Source organism: Triticum dicoccoides, chromosome 5B (assembly GCF_002162155.2).
Source record: "Triticum dicoccoides isolate Atlit2015 ecotype Zavitan chromosome 5B, WEW_v2.0, whole genome shotgun sequence".
Lineage (NCBI taxonomy): Eukaryota > Viridiplantae > Streptophyta > Magnoliopsida > Poales > Poaceae > Triticum > Triticum dicoccoides.
The window spans coordinates 213,115,240-213,126,286 of record NC_041389.1 but is presented as its reverse complement, the minus strand read 5'-3'; positions in this window follow the sequence as shown (position 1 = coordinate 213,126,286).

The window sequence follows — 11,047 nt, the reverse complement described above, 5'->3', positions numbered from 1 at the left end:
TGCGAATATAAGATGAAAGCTTTATTGATCAAGGTGGGGTTCTGTGACGCCTTTGTCTGGTCGTTGAACACAAACGAAGTACGCGAAGTTGCAGCTATGGCGAACTTTTAATCTAAACAAAACCCAAAGTCTAAACGATGCCCTAAGGGCTGTATATATGGAGGAAGAGGGGGGAATTTCGTGGCCCTTGGTGGAGGGGTCCGAAATCAACCCTATCTCTTGTTTCCCCACACATACGGACTCTAAAAATAGCCTATACTTATGTATTTCGAAATTACATGGGCCTGGCCCAATAATAAGGTGACGCAGCACCTAAAATAGCCTCAGGACGAAATTTAGGAAGTGGCATCTTGTATATTTCGTCCAAGGCTTCATGCACCCATTATGGTGGCTTCAAAGTCCTGAAATCATCACTTGTAACTCCGTTCTTGTTCCCCTTGCGCATGCCATCATCTCCATGCTTGTTCTTGCTCCAATGTTCATCCTTCTCCAAGCTAGGCCCTTCATTTGTAAGCAAAACAAATGTATCCAATTTAGGCATCATCTTATTCTCATGAACATTAGAATCATTACCAAGAAACGAAAGTACCTGGTAATTTAGTTGGCGTGCACGAGCTCTAGTAATTGGTCCAGTATGTATAGCAGCAGGGGCTGTGGGTGTAACAATTGTATTGATGTCCTCATCATCCTCCCCTTCTTGAAATGAAGTCGTCCTCGACGGAAGTTCATCTTGCTCACCCAAATAAGGCTTCAAATCTGTAATGTTAAAAGTGGGACTAACCCCAAAATCTGCAGGCAGCTCAAGTTTATATGCATTATCATTTATTTTCTCTAACACCTTAAAGGGACCATCAGCACGTGGCATTAGCTTTGATTTGCGCAAATCAGGAAATCTATCCTTCAGCAAATGTAACCAAACAAGATCTCCAGGTGCAAACACAACATGTTTTCTACCCTTATCTCCAGCAAGTTTATATTTAGCATTCATACGCTCAATGTTTTCCTTAGTTAACTCATGCATTTTTAAAATCAATTCAGCACGTTGTTTAGCATCAAAATTAACCTTCTCCGAAGATGGAAGAGGCAACAAATCAATAGGTGCACGAGGTAGGAAACCATACACAACTTCAAAAGGGCACATCTTAGTAGTAGAATGCAATGAACGATTATAAGCAAATTCAATATGAGGCAAGCATTCCTCCCACATTTTCTTATTATTCTTCAAAACAGCCCTAAGCATAGTAGACAACGTTCTATTGACTACTTCAGTTTGTCCATCAGTTTGGGGTGACAAGTAGTACTAAAAAGCAGTTTAGTCCCCAACTTAGCCCATAAACATCTCCAAAAGTGGCTAAGAAATTTAGTATCACGATCTGAAACAATAGTATTTGGCACACCATGCAAGCGAATAATTTCACGAAAGAACAAATCAGCAACATTAACAGCATCATCGCTTTTATGACATGGTATAAAGTGTGCCATTTTCGAGAATCTATCCACGACAACAAATATGCTATCCCTCCCCTTCTTTGTTCGAGGTAAACCTAAAACAAAGTCCATAGATATATCCTCCCAAGGAACACTAGGTACACGCAAAGGCATATATAAACCATGAGGATTGAGGCGTGACTTAGCTTTTTGACATGTAGTGCAGCGAGCAATAAAACGCTCAACATCCCGTCTCATCTTTGGCCAAAAGAAATGTGTAGCAAGTACGTCCTCCGTCTTCTTCACGCCAAAGTGTCCCATTAATCCTCCTCCATGCGCCTCCTGCAACAACAAAAGACGAACGGAGCTAGCTGGAATGCATAGCTTGTTAGCACGAAACACAAATCCATCGTTAACAACAAACTTGTTCCACATTCTTCCTTCTTTACAATTATGCATTACATCTTTAAAATCAGCATCATGCACATATTGATCTTTGATGGTCTCCAAACCAAATATTTTGAAGTCAAGTTGTGAAAGCATAGTATGGCGACGAGACAAAGCATCAGCAATAACATTTTCTTTTCCCTTCTTGTGTTTAATGACATAAGGAAAAGTCTCAATGAATTCAACCCATTTAGCATGTCTACGATTCAGTTTAGCTTGACTTTTAATATGTTTCAATGATTCATGATCAGAATGTATAACAAATTCTTTGGGCCATAAATAATGTTGCCATGTTTCTAAAGTCCGAACAAGAGCATATAATTCTTTATCATAAGTAGAATAATTCAGACTAGGCCCACTCAATTTTTCAGAAAAGTATGCAACAGGTTTGCCATCTTGTAATAACACACCTCCTAATCCAATTCCACTAGCATCACATTCAAGCTCAAAAGTCTTATTAAAATCAGGAAGTTGGAGTAAAGGAGCATGTGTCAACTTATCTTTCAATACCGTGAAGGCTTCTTCCTGTGCGGTACCCCAAACAAAAGGCACATCCTTCTTTGTAAGCTCGTTGAGAGGTGCAGCAATGGTGCTGAAATCTCTCACAAAACGCCTATAGAATCCAGCGAGGCCAAGAAAACTCCTCACTTGTGTGACCGTTCTGGGCTGCGGCCAACTCTCAATAGCTTCAATCTTGGCTTTGTCAACTTCAATTCCCTGTGGAGTAACAACATAGCCAAGAAAAGATACTCGGTCGGTGCAAAAGGTGCACTTCCCAAGGTTACCAAACAAACGTGCATCACGTAGAGCAAGAAAAACAGCACGTAAATGTTCCAAATGTTCTTCCAAAGATCTGCTATAAATCAGTATATCATCAAAATAGACTACCACAAATCGTCCAATGAAAGCACGTAAAACTTCGTTCATTAGTCTCATGAAAGTACTAGGCGCATTAGTTAACCCAAAAGGCATGACTAACCACTCATATAATCCAAACTTAGTTTTAAATGCTGTTTTCCATTCATCTCCCAATTTCATACGAATTTGATGGTATCCACTACGCAAATCAACTTTGGAGAATATTGTAGAGCCACTCAATTCATCAAGCATATCATCTAGCCTAGGAATAGGATGACGATAACGAATAGTAATATTATTAATGCCTCTACAATCAACACACATACATGATGTGCCATCCTTTTTCGGCACTAGAATAATAGGAACAACACAAGGACTAAGGGATTCGCGTATATAACCTTTGTCGAGAAGCTCTTGTACTTGACGCATAATCTCCTTCGTCTCCTCTGGATTGGTACGGTATGGTGCACGGTTTGGCAGTGAAGCACCAGGAATTAAGTCAATCTGATGCTCAATCCCTCGAATAGGCGGTAATCCCGGTGGCACGTCTTGTGGAAAGACATCAGCGAACTCCTGCAAAATGTTAGTGACAGCAGGAGGCAAAGAGGAAGGCACGTCCTCGAATGAAAATAATGCCTCTTTGCACACAAAAGCATAGCAAACAGATTTGCTGAAATCTAGCTCATCAATATCAGATTTGGTGGCAAATAAACATGCACTTTTCAATTTAATTTCAGAAGCAACACTAGATGGTTTATTAATAGGCTTCATTTGTTGCTCAAATTCTTTTGCCACAATCTGATTTTCACTCTTATTCTTCTCCTGTTGTGCTTTATTAGCTCTATTAATATCATCTTTCAAAATGGAATCAGGAGTCATAGGAAGCAAAGTAATATTTTTATCCTTATGAACAAGAGTATAGTGATTGTTTCTACCATGGTGTACAGAATTTTTATCAAATTGCCATGGTCTACCAAGTAATAAGGAACATGCTTGCATAGGTACCACATCACAATCAACATAATCAGCATATGTAGAGATATTAAAATGCACACGAACAGTACGTGTTACCTTAACCTTGCCGCTGTTGTTGAACCATTGGATGTAGTAAGGATGTGGATGTGGTCTTGTGGTGAGAGAAAGCTTCTCCACCATCTCCATGCTAGCCAAGTTGTTGCAGCTCCCTCCGTCTATTATGACGCGCACAGAACATTCCTTCACAACTCCCTTGGTATGGAACAAATTGTGCCTCTGATTTTGCTCAGCTTGTGTGACCTGCACACTCAAAACACGTTGAGCAACTAAACATTCATACCTGTCAGCGTCTTCAGGAGCCATGTATTGCGTCTCATGATCAGAATCATCTCCACCATGTTCTTCACGTGTAATAAGAGCCAAAGTCTCCTCATCATAGTCACTAGCGGACTCATATCCACCATCCGCGGTAGCAATCATCACACGCGGAGATTTGCATTCCCTCGCATAATGACCTCCTCCCTGTTTTCTTGTATCACGGCTGGAGGTGGCACCGGATGGAGGTGCTGGTGCAGTAGAAGTAGAAGATGCACGTGGTGTCCATGATGAAGGTCGGCCTGCAGAAAAGTTAGTTCGCCCCAATGCTTGTCGATCCTGCACTTCACGTTCAGCTTTACAAGCAAGATGGAATAAACGAGTGATATTAGTATACTCCTTATAGTCTAGAATGGTCTGAATCTCTCTATTTAATCCACCCAGAAAACGTGCAAGCATAGCTTCATTCTCCTCAACAATACCACATCTAATCATGCCAGTTTGTAATTCCTGATAATATTCTTCTACAGAATTTTTCCCTTGTCTTAAACGCTGCAATTTTTGAAGCAATTCACGTTGATAATATGGTGGAACCCAACGCGTACGCATAGCAGTTTTCAAAGCAGCCCAAGTAGTTGGAATAGGATATAATCTACAATGTTCAGACCACCATACACATGCAAAACTAGTGAAAGCACAAACGGCAGCAGCAACTCGTCTCTCCTCAGGATATTGTAAACATGTAAATCGTTGTTCAGTTTCTAACTCCCAAGTAAGATATATATCAGGAACATATATACCCTCAAATGGTGGAATATTCAATTTCAGTTTAGGAATATGGACATCATCTCGTACCTGAGGTGGTGGTGCAGGCCTACCATTACGAATATATACCTGAGGTCGACCTGCTGGTGGTGGTACAGGTGGCTGCACGTAGTGTTGATTTTGATCAACCTCATCCTCATAATCTCCCACATAATCATCCTCCTCCGCCTCAGCAGCAGGAGCCACAGAAGTATCAACAGCAGCACCAACAGTTTGGCCAAACGCAAGAGGAACACGGCTTGCTCGGCGGAGGTCTGCTTCGCGACGTGGAGGTAGTCGTTGTTGTTGTTGTTGGAGAGGTGCGTTAGGTGCAGCGGGTGGTGGTGGTGGAAGACGCGCGAGCAATTCATTAAACTTGTTATCGAGCTTTGTTTCGAACGTCTTCTCAAGGCCAGTGATCTTCTCCATGGCCTCTTCAAAATTGTTCAGCACATCTTGCACCTGTTCAGTCATCATTTGCTGAAACTTATCATGAAGCTCCTTGTTCGATAAATTCTCCCAGTCAATCTCGTCGGCTTGTGATCCTGGCATGGTTAGCAGCAATAGAAACACACAAGAATATGATCGTACAGACTACGAACAAGTGGTGGTGGTGGGTGTCACAAATCCGTCAAGCAAATCTCAAATTCTTACCAGTTCTTACCCAACAGCAGGCAGTGATCGGCAACCGTTGTAGTCAAAAACTCTCAAAGCTTGGATAGAGCGATTACCAGGGAGAGTCAAACGCACGACATAGATGTATGTGGAGCTGGGAAGGCTTATAATATGGTAGCAAAAAGGATCAGCAATAATCAATTCAGAGATGCAAAGTTGAATAAACGCTCAACGACGGTACTGTGCTGGTCCTAGGCTAGACTGTGCTAGAGACGCGAGCCTAGAACACTAACAAAATCACGGCGCGGCACGTAAACAAGGGAAAAGCACACTCTGGAAAAAAAAATTCGCTCTTTTTTTTTGCGCTCTTTTTTTTTGCGCTGTTTTTTTTTTGCGAAAAATCACTATAATGGCGAGTGTCTCAAAACTCTTCTTAGCTCAAACTGACAGGATGGGCACGAAATTTTTTCGACCAATTTTTTTTTGGACTGCCCGGACCCAAAAACTGGAAACGGGTCAAAAAAACTTCCTATAATGGCACCTGTCTCAAAACACTCAGAAACACCTAAAAATAGGATAGCCAGAAATTTATTCGAAAAATGCGTTTTCTAAAAATTTTGGGCCTAAACGGAGCGTGGCTACCCGACAGGATGGGCACGAAATTTTTTCGACCAATTTTTTTTTTTCCGAAACCTACTCCGGCAAGGAAACACGAATCGGAATCTAGATGGATCCCGAAAACAAACCTAATAAGCAAAGAACTCGGATTGGTGGTGGATATATGGTGGTGGTATATGGCAGGGGCGATGATGATGGTGCGGCGGCGGCGTGACAACTTATGACCAGAACTCGAAACTCTAAAAGACTAGACTCTAAGACCAGCAACTAGACACGACGATGCAACCGCAAATTCAACAAAGCAAAACCCTAAAAAGATTATGCAAGGCTCAGATTGGTTCGGATATGATGAACTAACCCTAATTTTTTTTGTGGCTTTTTCGTGGACTATAGGTATGAAGAACAGACTCGATCTAAACTACGAAAAACTGTAAAATCTCACCGAGCAACCTGGAAATCTGATACCACTTGATAGAGGCAAAGGTGTCCCGTCTTTCGATGAGAAGGTGGATTTCGCTTTGGTGGAAGTCGACTTTGACGATCCGACTACGAACGTGCGAGGACGTCGCGCCTTAGCAATCGGTAAACCAACTCCGAGAGGTTATTGACCACGCCGGAGCACGATCAACCTGACCACGAGGGTCTATTTCCTGCGAGCAAACGAAGAACAAGCAAGAAACTAAGATTGCAATCTGGATATTGCGAATATAAGATGAAAGCTTTATTGATCAAGGTGGGGTTCTGTGACGCCTTTGTCTGGTCGTTGAACACAAACGAAGTACGCGAAGTTGCAGCTATGGCGAACTTTTAATCTAAACAAAACCCAAAGTCTAAACGATGCCCTAAGGGCTGTATATATGGAGGAAGAGGGGGGAATTTCGTGGCCCTTGGTGGAGGGGTCCGAAATCAACCCTATCTCTTGTTTCCCCACACATACGGACTCTAAAAATAGCCTATACTTATGTATTTCGAAATTACATGGGCCTGGCCCAATAATAAGGTGACGCAGCACCTAAAATAGCGTCGGGACGAAATTTAGGAAGTGGCATCTTGTATATTTCGTCCAAGGCTTCATGCACCCATTATGGTGGCTTCAAAGTCCTGAAATCATCACTTGTAACTCCGTTCTTGTTCCCCTTGCGCATGCCATCATCTCCATGCTTGTTCTTGCTCCAATGTTCATCCTTCTCCAATCTAGGCCCTTCATTTGTAAGCAAAACAAATGTATCCAATTTAGGCAGCATCATATTCTCATGAACATTAGAATCATTACCAAGAAACGAAAGTACCTGGTAATTTAGTTGGCGTGCACGAGCTCTAGTAATTGGTCCAGTATGTATAGCAGCAGGGGCTGTGGGTGTAACAATTGTATTGATATCCTCATCACAGATGATGTAGCCACTCTCGGGGGCGATGTGTCACATGGTGGAGGTGATGTAGTCCTGACAACAACGGATGTGGTTGTCATAGTATGCCTAGTAGTTGAAGGAACAATCATATCAACTCTTGGAATGTGCACCGTGCGCTTGTTCTCCTCGTGGCCAACACGTCGTTTTATTTCCTGTTCAGCTTTGCAAGCAAGATGAAACAAATGGTCCATAGGATAACACTCTTCATGAATTAGTATCTCTTGAATATCACGGTTTAATCCTCCCCAAAATCTATCCATAAAATCATCTTCACTTTCTTCTAAAGAGGAATGCAACAAGGTAGTTTGTAAATCATCATAATATTTTGTTACAGTTTCACTACCTTGTTTTAAGTGTTGCAACTTCTTAATCATGTCACGAGTATAATAAGCAGGGACGAAAGTATGTCGCATGGCAAGTTTCAAATCATCCCAAGTAGTAGGTATATAATCAGGGTGTAACCGACAATATTCACTCCACCAAACCAAAGCATAACCAGTGAAAGAATCAACCGCAACCTTAACCTTTTCATGTTCATCGAAATTATGGGATGCAAATATATTTTTTATGTCGAACTCCCATTCAATATATAAAGCAGGTTTAAAACGGCCATTAAATGGTGGTATAGATACATTAACCTGATCATGTGCATTTGGATGTTTGTGCACCTCTCATGACGGTTGTGGTATTTGCAAAGGTGGTGGCACGTCTCCCGCGATCGACAAAGCCCATGAATTGACTATGGATCCTGTCATGATTAGTAGAACAAGAAACAAAACCCAAAAATAATGTTCCTATAACTACTAGGATGTGGTGGTAAAACGCTCACAGTAAAGCAAATATCAATGTCTTACAAGTTCTTACCATGCAGCTGGCGGTGATCGGCAACCAGCGGTGTCAAGTAACTCCGAATATTGAGTAAAGCGATTGCCAGGGGAGCGTACGTATACACGGTGTAGAAATATGTGGAGCTGGGTTGGCTATATATGGTAGCAAAAGATTAACAATAATCAATTCAAAGATGCAATGTTGAATAAACGCTCAACGACGGTACTGTGCTGGTCCTAGGCTAGACCGGACTAGAGACGCGAGCCTAGAACACTAATGAGGTCACGGCGTAGCACAACTAGTATCAATGAAGGATACTAAGTAGCTCTTGACAACAAGATATAAGTGAAGATCACAACGGCAGTGAAGATAATGATGAAAAACAACTGCCAAGCATGATATACAATAACTCTCTCTCCAACTTTCCTCTTGAAAAGTTTGAGACAATTTTCTGATAAATTCTTTCAAAGAATGCTACTAACTCAAGCTTTCCAATGCAAAAAGAATCACTCAATTCCGAGTTGATATGAGGAGTCAAAGAATTCTAAAACTGGCCTGAAAAATTGGAACAAGCTGTGTTCACGAACTTCGGAGGGCAAAAAGACCTATTTAGAAGCCGATTTTGAGGTGTCAAATATTGAACAAGCTTCTGCAACTATTTAGATGCGGCTCGTCGCTATCTTCAATTTGAGTACTCACGGAGCCAAAACGGACTTCGTATGAGTAAGATACACCTGTTTTACTGAACAGTGCGCAAAATAGATTCCAATCCGAATTCAGGTACGAGATTGATTCTAGATAGATCCAATTTTTTTTTCTTCTCTCTTTTTTTCTCACGCTTTTTTTTCTTCTCTCTCTTTTTCTTTCCTTTTTTTCTCTTTTTTTTCTCTATCTCTTTTTTCTCCCTCTTTCCAAGACAAACTAGATAAGATGCAGATTGGATCAGGCGAAGATGTGAATGACCTCAACTATGATTATGACAATGAACAGTGCATAGCACGTGGTGGAAATTAATAGATGGGATGGTGGACAGCGGAACGGATAATGATGCAGCGGCGGCGTGACTAATGTGAACAGAACTCGAAACTCTAAAGGAACTAGACACTAAGACCAGCAACTGACACGACGATGCAACCGATAATTCAACTATGCAAGCAATGAATAGAAAATTGCAAAGGCTCAGACTGGCTTGGATAAAGGATGGACAGATCTAACTTTTTTTTGTGGCTTTTTCTTGGACAATAGGTAAGAAAATAAATCTAATCTAAGAAAAACTGGAAATTCTCACCGAGCAACCTGAAAACTGATACCACTTGATAGAGGCGAGGGTGTCCCGATCTTTCAATGAGATGATAACTACCGATTTGGTGGAGATGACTTTGACGATCCGACTACAAACATGCACGACATTGCGCCTTAGCAATCGCTAAACCAATCTCCTGAGGTTATTGACCACGCCGGAGCACGATCAACCTGACCACGAAGGTCTATTCCTGCAAGCAATCGAAGAACGAGCAAGAATATGATAAAAGCAATCTAAATATTGCGAATATATATGAAGTATTGATAAAGGTGGGGATCCGTAAGCGGTCTTGGTCTGGTCGTTGGACACAAACGAAGTACACGAAGTTGCAATGGCTAACTTTTAACTAAACAAATCCCAAGGAAAAGCTACTAGATGGATCTACTTATATAGGAGCAAGGTGTGGCGGCCAAGGAGGTGGGAGGACGTCCCAAGGCAGCCTAAAACTAAATCTAGGTCGTACAAGGCCAATGGGCCCAAGTGGAGGTGATGTAACACCTTTGGACTTGTAGTTTGACTCGGATTCTGCTGCAGCATCAGATTGTTTCGTCCACAACTCAACACTCCGGACGAATTTGAAGGTGATTCCAATTGGGTTGGAAAGTGCACGAAATCTAGTTTCCAACAAAAAAAGAATCACCCAATTCAGAGTCCGTATGAAAAACTTGTGTGCGTTTTGAGTCAGGTATGTCTGTGCAGTCCGAATCTGAATCCAGAACGTGAGAGACTTGGACTCTATCTTCTCTTGGGCCAAAACTGACGTGAGAGAACTTTTTGGACAGCAAATAAACATCTCTTTCTTCCTTATCTTCATATGTGGATTGTACAAATGTCCCATACACCTGCAATTAGACAAAACACAAAAGTGTGTGAAGTATTTTTGTTCTGGATAACATAAATAGATTATTGAATAGTTTGCACTAGAAATCACCTGACAAATATGCATATATGCAATATTTTTGGTCATATCCAAGGTAGTCATGTCCTCATCACTAAAGTAGATGCTACGCAAAAGGGATGGGTATATGCATGGCGAAGGAGACAAAGTAATTTCAAAAGACTTCTCGAAAACCCCGTCGGGTGCCACTTATGCCCGAGGGAGATGATGAGATGGGTAACCACTTGATGACGAAGTGGTGTACCGAGGCAAGTGTGTGTGTTGTTTTCGAAAATGGATTAGATTTAAGATTTGATGACTGTCCCAACCTTACATGCGCAACCACTCTACCCTTATATGGGAAAGGGCATTATTGATTACCTAGGCCGATACTAGCTTGGAGCCCGCATTACTAGTGACGGGAGGGTTGTTGGTGCGCTCTCTCGGGACGGGGTCGTGCCAAGTAGGGCGGCCATGACTATTTTCACAGGGCACCGGACACACCGTTGGTACCCCGTGCTTGTGGTATGTGATGAATATGGGAGCGAGGCTCCACAACTTTATGATGTG